Here is a 10810-nt window from a genome sequence, read left to right as displayed (position 1 = left end):
ATGATAATCACCTCCACACATTTTCGAAATAGTTATGTTATAGCGAAGATTCTGTCTGAACGTCATGAGCCACGTTTTATTTATTCGAATGTCAATTTATAAGTGAATTCGAGTCAAGTTATGATTGACAAATCACAGCCCCCAATTTTAATGAAACATATTGAACTTTTGAACGAAACCTGACTTATAAATCAATTTTCTGTAAGAAAGGGAAAAAAACCACAAACTCTACCAGTTTTACTTAAAAATATATTTGTAAGAATTGAAATTGAAAAGAAATATTTAGAAAAATAATTGTAAAATATTACTAGATTGATCTGATATGAGGTAGGAATTTTAATTACCATGATAGTTGGTTTTTTGATTTGTTAGCTCGTGATGGCTGATTTTGAATGTGATACAATTTTCTATGCTAGTGAGAGAGATCAATGGTAATGAAATGTTAAAAAGTGAAACTGTTGCTCATCTTAGTTATTCATTTTCTTAATTGATGCTTGCTTGAAGTTTGTCTCATTTCTGAAGGTTTTACATTTTGTGGGCATTTAATAGATTTTTAAAATTTGCTAAAAATATTTAAAAGATGAGTAGGAAACTTAATAGAGTTATATTCTCTTGTATTACTCAATTTTCTTCTTCTCGTTCTTTTTATATATATCTGGTTTTGTGATTTATGTGTGTTTAAATATGAATGGGTAGAGAAAAAGAAAAAAGAGAAAAGTGAAGGGGAGGAGATTGTGGATAAGGAATATATTTCAGATAACAAAAACACATACACGTGGATCGTTGATTCGGTAAAAGAGTATTTATCATGGTTTGGTGATGAGGAGAGTGTGGCGCAATTGAAAAAGTCTGGATGGGTTAGAGATAGAAAAAATTTAAAAGTTGAGTTTGATCCTATAGTGCATCAAAAAAATCTTCCACAGGGATAAAGGGTACAAATCTTTTTACATGTATATATGTGTTGTTGTTGAATTATGGGGTAAAATTTTTGTTCACTATGTTTGAGTGTCGTATGCTGATTCAATTGAGATGTGCAGCTGAATGCATAAGCGTTTGCAAGAGGGTTTGAGATACTTATGGAGTATCTGGAATCGGAGCCCTCCTTAGAAGTGTTTTTTTCCTTGTTGAGTTAATCTTGGAGAAAAAAGTTTGGAGAATAGCAAGAATTGTCAAGTATTAGAGAGGTTTGCTAGTGGCTTTGAGCGAGCAGTAGAGCAGGTGAAGTTTATTATTCCTGATGTTGATTATACTGCTATGGACTCATGTAAGATCGTAGTGAATGGAGAGCTTGTCAATGACGATGTGGACCAAGAGGAGGAAGATGAGAATATAGCCAATGCTCAGACCTTAATTTTAGTTAAAACTAATATTTGCGATATTCTAGTTATTAAAGTATAAGGTTATTTTGTTTGAAAATAATGTGATCGATGTTATTGTCTAAGATTTGGGTTTTGTTTTAGGTTATTTTGTTAGAGACTGATGTAAGGTGTAGTTGTTTGAACAATTTGATGAAGTAATGATAATAGTATTAGTTATATGATGTTGTAGATATCTACAAATAGATAATTTTAAATATATTATTGATAAAGTTTGAATAGTGCTGAATTGATTGCGCAGTAGGTTGTTAGTTATAAATCGGTTAAGATCACACTTATATCGCGATAGATGTCGAGCTTAGACTTCGGTCAATTTGTTTGATTTTGAAATGATGGTTACTGATAATGTGTATATCAGCGAAGTTTGTGAAGATTGGACGAGGTGTGGTCGTATTGAATTGATATTATGACTTGTAAGTCGGCTTATCAAAAGGTGTAATAAGAAATAATTGAAAGGAAACTTGTTTGAGAAAAAAAAAAGAACTTGTATCGTTAAATTGGAAAGACCTTCACTGATGAAGGTGTGGAGGGTGTAACTCGTTAAAATCTCTCCCGGCGAAACCCAAATAGGAATAAAAGAGTATATCACCTTGTTCCAACTTACAAGGTTAACTGTAATAGATTTTAAGAGAAGATACATTCCATGTTCTTGGCAATTTATTCCCTTCTAGAGTTTGTAGAATATATGCTCCTCATCCTATAACTTTTGCCACTCTGAATGATCCTTCTCAATTTGCAGCGAGCTTTCCATGACCTTGGGAATTTTTGGCTTCCTTTGTTTTTCTGAGGACGAGGTCACCTTCATTGAACGATCTTGGCTTGATCTTTTTATTATATTTTCGAGTTATAGCAAGTTGTGTTACGCGTTACTGAATTAATGCTTGATCTTGTATTTTTTATATCGTGTCTAACTCCTTTGTTCTTATATCGTGTTGACTTCATCATTTAAGTCATCTCTTTGACTTGAGTGATGTGAGACTTCAATAGATATCATAGCATCGCAACCATTTTCTAGCCTGAATAGAGTCTCCTTCATTGACGAGTGTTGGGTTATATTATAGCTTCATAAAATTTCTAGAATGAGTTCAGCTTATTGTCCCTTAAAATCATTTAACTTCTTTTGTAATGCCTGTACTATGACCTTATTGGCAGCCTCAACTAAACATTAGTTTGAGGATGTTCCGCAGATAAAAATTGATGACAAATTTTGAAATTTTGTAAAACACTCGTATAATTCTTATGAATGAATTGTCTACCATTATCAGTTATAATAAATTAAGATATACCAAACATGCATATTGTGTTCTTCCAGACAAAAGAAATCATCTTCTCGAGGGTGATCTTTGCTAGAGGTACAATCTCTATCTATTTAGTAAAATAGTCTATAGCAACAATTAAAAATTTTACCTAACCTGGTGCTTGTGAAAAAGGACCAAGGATGTCTAGCCTACTTACTGAAAGGCCATCTTACCTCTGATTATGCAACTACTCGGTGAGGTTGTGAATTATTGGTGTGTGGTGTTGACAGTGATAACAATGTTTGACTTTGTCTATGCAATCCTTCTGTAACGTGGGCCAGTAATATCCTGCTCTATGAATTCTCAATGATAGACTTCTTCTTTTTATGTATGTATCATATAATCCTTCAAGGACCTCATACATGGTGACCTTAAAATTGGCTTCACTAAGACATTTTAGCAATGGTTTAGTGAAATCGTGTCGATATAGTTCGATTCCAATTATCGTGAAGAAATTGGATTGTCTTTTGAACTTGCGCTTGTCTTTGATGTTCTCTGGTTTGTTGCCAATGCGTAAGTATTGAATAAATAGTGCTCGCCAATCTATTTCCAGTGTTAGTTGCAATAAGCTCGGTACATAAGTTTGATTCCTAGTAGCTGCTAATTTTGACAGAATTAGCTCGGCAATTTTGTTTTCAAGGTATATGGGATATTTCAAATTTCAAAAAGCAAGAGATAAGCATGTTAACAATAGAGAAGTATTTTCTAACAAATTATCTCTTGTTTGGAAGTTACCTATTACCTATTGTACAACCAGAAGTGAATCACACTTTATAGTTATATGACGTATACCAAGATTTTGAGCAAGTTTGAGACCAGCAATGAGTGCTTCATATTCTCTTGATTGTTGTTGCCCTTGAATGTGAATTGCAAAGACTATTCTATGACTGTTCCTTGGTTATTTTCAAGTAATATCCCAGGTCCAAAACCTTGTATGTTTGATGCTCTAGCTACGTATAGTATCCATATTGTGTGGGCAAAAGTGGAGTCATAAAACGTTAGCTTGGTGTGTAGAGGGCATTTATGGGTATGGCACGCCCTCGAGAATTGCTCAATCTTGGCCTCCTGGAGTTTGTCAGTACACGCCAATGGTTAGGCATGGCACGCCAATGCATGGGTGATTCGGGTGTGCATGGGCATGGCACGCCTTCGAGGGAGGCTCTTTGGTGCTAGGCTGGCATGTGAGGGTGTGTGAGGGAGGCTACACGCCTTTAATGGAGCTTCTTGAGGACTCCCCTGGACATTGGCCCGGAGTGTACATGCCATGGTTGGGCATGGCATGCCAATGCATGAAGAGATTGGCGTGTGGAGGGAGTGGCACGCCTTCGAAGGTTGCTTGGTGAGGGAGAGGAGGGCGTGTAGTGGCGTGGTTGGGTGCTTGAATTTGGCCCCTTGGAGCTTGGCTTAGAGTGCAAACATCATTGGTGGGCGTGGCACGCCCTTGGTGAGGGGATGGAGGCGTGCATGGGAGTTTGGAGGTGTGGCATGTCTTTGATGATGGATTCTTTTGGTGTCCCTGGACTTTGGCCTAGTGTGTACACGCTATTGAAGGGCATGGCATGCCATTGCACCAAGGGAATGGAAGTGCATGGGCATGCCTAGATGTGGCATGCCTTCGAGCTTGGTTGCCCTTGGGAGTGCTTCCTTGCTTGGGTGTGTAGGTGGCATGTGAGAAAGTGGCACGCCATGGCTCTGCTTGCTTTCCTCTTTAGTTTTGTTTCCTCTCTAAGTTTGCTTTTTCTCTGATTTAGCTTCCTTTTTGAGTTTTCAATAATCTCCTACAAAACATGGAAAGCAAAGCACTCAAAGTATCTTGACTAAAACACATTAGATTTAAAGAGAAATCACTAACTTCATTAAGATAATTAACTAAGAAAATTACTAAAAGATGCTTATACATCATGGGTCAAAGTCCAATGGCCTCTATCAGTTATCCTCAATTTTTTAGATTCAATCTCAGTCATCTATTTGGTTTCCACATCAACAGTCCTGGATCCTCTGCATGTCAACTATCAGATCATCATGATGATCAATGATCCAAATCTTCACCTCGTGAACCTCACTTTACCCGCGCCTCAACCTGAACTGCTTTATCAATGACCCGTTTGTTGACTAGGGCTTGCTCAGCTAGATGACGTGACATCATCAGGTTCTCACGTGCTACCACATGTTGACACACTGCTGATGTGGCAGATGACTTAGCTACTGACATGACACCTCTTGTGGGACCTTCTTAAAATTGTTTGGTGTCCTCTTTACGATTTTTTCCTTTATTTTCACAATTTTTGCACCAATCTTGCTGTTTTTCATCTTTGTGGCCTTTTTACCAATTCTCATGAAGAAACTAAATATTTTTCAACCAAATCCATTCTCATCCAGTCTTCCGACACTTCACCATCTTATTGACAGTTTGCCATATATTCGACAGATTTCTGGCAGTTCGCTATCTCTCCGACACTTTGCCATCTTTATAGCAGTTTTTTTGGTAGTTTATCATTTTTTCTTCAGTTTGCCATCTTTTTGGTAGTATTTTGGCAGATCATCACTCTTCTGGTAGTTCCATATGCATTTTCTTTTGATAGTTTTGTATGTGCTTACTTCGGTAGTTCCATCTGCACTTCTTTTGGTAGTTTCGTCTACGCTTCCTTTGACAGTTCCATCTGCGCTTCCTCCGGCACTTCCGTCGGAGCTCCATTTTGGCACTTTCGCCTGCACTCGGTTCCGTCAATTTTTGTAGTCTTTTTTTATTTCTTTGTTTTTAAATAAATTTCAAACTTAAGTTGTCGCTTAAGTTTGAAAAAAATATTAGAATAATAAAGATTAGTTAGAATTAATTGATAGTAGTTAGATAATGATTATAATAGTGATATGATATTTCTATAAATGGCTAAGGTTATATCTTGTAATACAGACAACTTAATATTCGTACCATTTTTTTAATCTCCTCCCTTGAGTTCTAATCATTAAAAGCACTACCGTGTCTGATTGCTGTTCTCACAAGCAATATCCAATCTACTTTTTTTGTTGTATAAATTACAGCAATATGATATTTAATTATACCATGTATGTAATGCAAATTAAAACCACTCTAGTCATCTTACTCTGGTTTATATTTATATGCAAAACCCAATGAGATACCGAAGCTATGGTCAACGTTATGCAACATGTTCCCCATGCCTACCCATCCTACTATTATACTCTTAGATAGCATTTGTTTTGACGTGTTGGGATGGAGACTGGGAGACTGTGACTCAGTCTGTGGCTCAGTATCATATTTGTTGGTCCAGAGACTGGTACTAAAATTTCAGTCTTTGTCCCCAAAATTTCAGTATTTCAGTACCTCCAAAAAGTGGGGACACAGGGAACTAAAATATTTAAAAACAGAGACTGAAACTTTAATAACATTTTATACATAAAATACTCCCATTTCAATTAATTAAGTCCAATTTTACTCTTTGTGCAAATTAAATTAGAGCTTCATTCTTATTTTAGTCTATATCTCTTAGTCTCAATCTTCTAATTTTTGTCTCTCTTCCAAACGCTATCTTAGTTAAGTGCTTTAGCAATCAACATGAAAATTCTTTTAGGCCTCGTAACATAGATATAAGGTTTAAACTCATATGCTTCAAAGTATTTTTTCATTTATATATTTGTAATGTGTGCGCGCACGCACAAGTGTGCGTGTGCGTGTGCGCGTGTGTGCGCATGTGTGTGCGTGTCTTTGTGTGTGCGCGTGCGTGTGCGTGTGCGTGTGCGCACGCGTGTGTGCACGTGCGTGTGTGTTGAGATCCAGTATCAATAATTAATATTTGACCTAATTATATCCACCTGTAATTTTATTTTATTTTTTTATACACTTTGTTACGGAGTGATCCAATTTACTTCACATGGATTTTGTCTCGGTCTGGCCTAATTATTAGGGCCTCCTTAATGACAACCTGGGACATCCCACATCATAGTTGAGCGAATCTCCTTAGCGCCACCTCAAGAATCCCCAGAATTAAAAAGGATTTGGTTCAAAAAAAAAAATTTGACAAAATAACTTGGGTTGGTCTTACTCTGCTTAAGTAAGTATTGGAATTTGAATTCCATTTTATGCATGTAAGAATTTATTAGCTAGCTACAAATGAGTATTCTTTTTATAAGAAAAGATGTCCAAAGCATTACTATGTAAGTTATTATTAATATTTTATATAATAATATAAATATTAAATATATTAATGTTAAAAAATAAATAATTTTTTAATAGAGATGATTTTTTATTAATATTTTATAGAGATGCTTATATAAAAATTAATTTAAAAAGTAAAAAGAGGATATCATATTAAATTGGTTAAGTGAGAAATATTAGTAAACTAAATAATTGTGACAAAAATTTATTATATAATGAAAAATAACACATATAAAATTACTAAATTATATAATATTTTTTTAAATACATATCTCATATATAAATATAGTTCCTTAAAATTTTGAGAACCCTTATAGATTTATTTCTGTTAGTGATAGGCCTTCAAATGAAATTTAGATTCGCAGCGGATTAATTATTAATCAATTGAATTGAAAGATATCGTTGATAAAGAAAACAAAATTGACAAAAAAAGGATTTTTTTTTCAATTGATTGAGAGACATACTATATAATGGGAGTTCCATGACTTTTCTCAAATACGATACACTAATCCTAATTTTAATATCTCTCTAACCCTTTTGATTTGAACGTCAAAATATCTTTAGGTACCACCTCACTTTTTTCGTTGGAGACAATCTTTCCTCACTTTTGGGACAATTCTTGATCCTCGATTAAAGTTAAAGTTCTTGAGATTTTGTTACAAAAAACTAGATCCTTCAACCTTTGAATTGAAGGCAAATGAAGTATTGGAGAAATTTAAAAGGTTGTATGGAGAGTATATAAATACTTTTGGTGGTTTAATAATTTCTCAAAGTAGTAACCAATCTCCTAAGTCACCTGAAGAAGAAAGGCTTACAAAGAAGAGCAAAATGGTGATGAAGGTATTTAATTTTAATATAGTATTATTTTTATCCTATTATATTTATTCGTTACTTAAATAATCTTTATACTACACCTTTTAGCAGTTTAAAGAATTTGATTGTGAAACCCAAACTTCCAAGGATAAAGATGAATTAGAGATTCATCTAAAGGAAAGTTTGATTCACACTAATGAAGATGATTTAAAGTATGATGTGCTGAATTTTTAGAAGACTAATGAGGATAGATTTTCCATTTTGTCAGTTATGGCCAGAGATGTTTTAAGTATTCCCATCACTATGGTAGCATTTGAGTCTGCATTCAGTATTGGTGAACGTGTTTTAACAAAATACAAAAGTTCCACTCTTTATGAGTATGTCCAAATGCTTATTTGTACAAAGAGTTAATTACATGGATTTGTTCCAAATCATGATGGTAAACATTTATGCTATTTTTTTAAATAATATTTTAAATTGAGTTTCTAACTGTTTTTTAATTGGTTGATTTTAGATGATAAAATTGGTGAAATTCATGAAAAAGAAGTGCTAACAAAAACAATGCATCCCCCTCAACATTCATGATTTTAGATGATAAATTTTTATGTCAACTTTATTTTAATTTTCTAGAGACATTATTGATGGTAGATACTAAAGAGTAAGGAGAAGGGTGATGAGATAGTGAATGCCATGTTTAATTTCTTGATGTATATAGTTAAAAGTTGGATTTAATACGATCAATGCACATTATTAACATTTATTTTTCAATTTTTTTATTTTCTACGCATAAAAATGACAAAATGATAGAACAAACTAATAAATTTTAATAAATTTTATGTGTGTTGTTGAGATAGAGAAAGTAAAAAAAAAAAAAACAAAAGAGGATTAGGTGGCCCGTGAGTTGGCCCTAAGGCTCCATAAAGACTTTTGGCCCTGAGGGCTTTTTAAAAATTTAACCCTATTAGTTATAGGGCTTTTTATTCTTCTGATCCTATAAAGTAGGGTTAAAGCCCTATAGGGCCAAACATAATGATACATATAGTTGTGGGAATACGTGTCTATCTCTTCCGAGATATAGGATTGAGATTTGGGTGATATCTCTCTTTATTCTCAGCAAAAATGAAAAATTAATATACATCAAAACTTTCATTTGATTAAAAGAAAAATTACAATTGTTATACTTGATAGAGGAATTTGAATTTTTCATATGACTGAGTCAAATTCTAATCAATTTAATCAAATAATTAATCAATACTCATAATAATACCGTTGAATTTTATGTGGAGATTGAGCAAAGTTCTGAAAATCAAACCTGATCGGTCGATTTAACTGAATTAACCAAAAACCAATCTTATGACCGATTTAATTGATAGTTAAAATCGACTTTCAAAAAACTGATAAAAAACCGATTAAATCGGTAATTAACTAATAAACCGGATGAATCGGTCCGATTTTTTAAAGTACCGATTTGCTCCCCTCACATCAAAACAACATCGTTTTGATCTTCTGCAAAAATAAATAAATAAATAAATAAATAAAAGACACACCGACAGAAGGCTCCTCCCTCTCCCTTCTCTCTCAGTTCACCAACATCGAATTCTAATTTGTGAAACCGTATCAGAGCAAATAAGGAAGCGACGCCCCCACCATTAACCCCACCAATATCGTCTCCATCTTCTCCATCGTCATCATCATCCTCATCATCGCCTCCATCTTCTTCGATCAGAGCCTCTCCTTCCTCTCATTCTAATTCTTTACCGAACTCCTTCATCTAACCTTTCTCAACAAAATTTTTAATACTCAGAATCTACCAACAAAATCCTCCCTTAATTTTCCTTTGCTCTTCGCTTTGTTCCCTCCCTCACCATCGTGCTGGAGCATTGGCATTTCTGTTTTTAGGGTTTTGTCAAAATAATTTTGTCAACAGGCTAGTAACACTAGCAACCACGCTTTTCTCAATCGAAGAATTTCAGAATCGTTGGATTTGGATGGCAAGAATTATTTTGATAAAATCTTTGGTGGCGAGTCGTACTCCGTTAAATCCACTCTCTTCACTTGAAGTTCTACCTGTGTATCATTAGCTATTCTGGAGGAGCAGTTTTATATGATTACGGAACCTGGAATAACCTAATAATATTTATGATTATGAGTATGTTTGCTTCAGCTTATGTTTATTTATTTTATTAATTTTACTGATTCTAAGTGACTGAAATCTGATTGAGTTGCTATTTGTTTTTACGTTTGTTACTGATTAGTTACAATTAATTCGTTTCTAATTATTTTTTTTCAAGTACTCTTAAGTATTCTTCTTTTCTTTGTTTTTCTGAAATTCTAGAAACAAAAACTTTTTGCATAATTAGTTTGTTGGGTTTGAATTCTGAGTATTTGTCTTGAAAATTATTGCTCATTATCTCATAAGAACTTATTAGAAGCTAATTAAAAAAATTATTTTAAATTTTATTTAGTTTAAAAATAATTAAAATTAAATATTTAAAATTGTATATTAAATTTTTAATAATTTTATTAATATTAAATTAAATGGGTTCAATTATGGTTTAACTTTGGTTGAACCAATAAATCGTTAAACTAATCACTTAATCGGTTCAATGACCGATTTGATTTTCGAAACCTTAAGATTAAGATTGAGTCGAAGTTCAAATAAGTTATTATATATAATTTTTAGTGGGCGGGGAGGGGGGTTTTGAGTTTTTAGTCTCTTAGATTATTTTCCTTGGTTTAATTTTATATTCCACCAATATTTTCTAAAAGTAACTATTATGTGATTTTATTTTTACAAAAAATAAGACAGTTAAATCCAGAGGAAGAAACGCAAATAAATAACAAAAAATAAGGAACAAAGGCAGGGTGTGGGATCCCCACCACTTGTATCAATCCTTATTCCTCGGTAGAGCAACTGTCATTGATGCCAAAATTCAAAGTGCTGTTTGCCATCTCCACTTTAATCTCGATCCAATGGAATATATACAGATATGGCTATCGCTTTAGACTTTTTAATCTCATGTATGGACACACACACTGCTGATATTTGTAGCTTTCTTTTCCTTCTGTAATAGTTAAAAAAGACACGGTTTGAACGAGCCAAATACCATATTTACATTTTACCATACACACATTTTAATAGAGAGTATAAT

Source organism: Arachis stenosperma, chromosome 3 (genome assembly GCF_014773155.1).
Source record: "Arachis stenosperma cultivar V10309 chromosome 3, arast.V10309.gnm1.PFL2, whole genome shotgun sequence".
Lineage (NCBI taxonomy): Eukaryota > Viridiplantae > Streptophyta > Magnoliopsida > Fabales > Fabaceae > Arachis > Arachis stenosperma.
Note: the sequence above shows the minus strand (reverse complement) of the source record.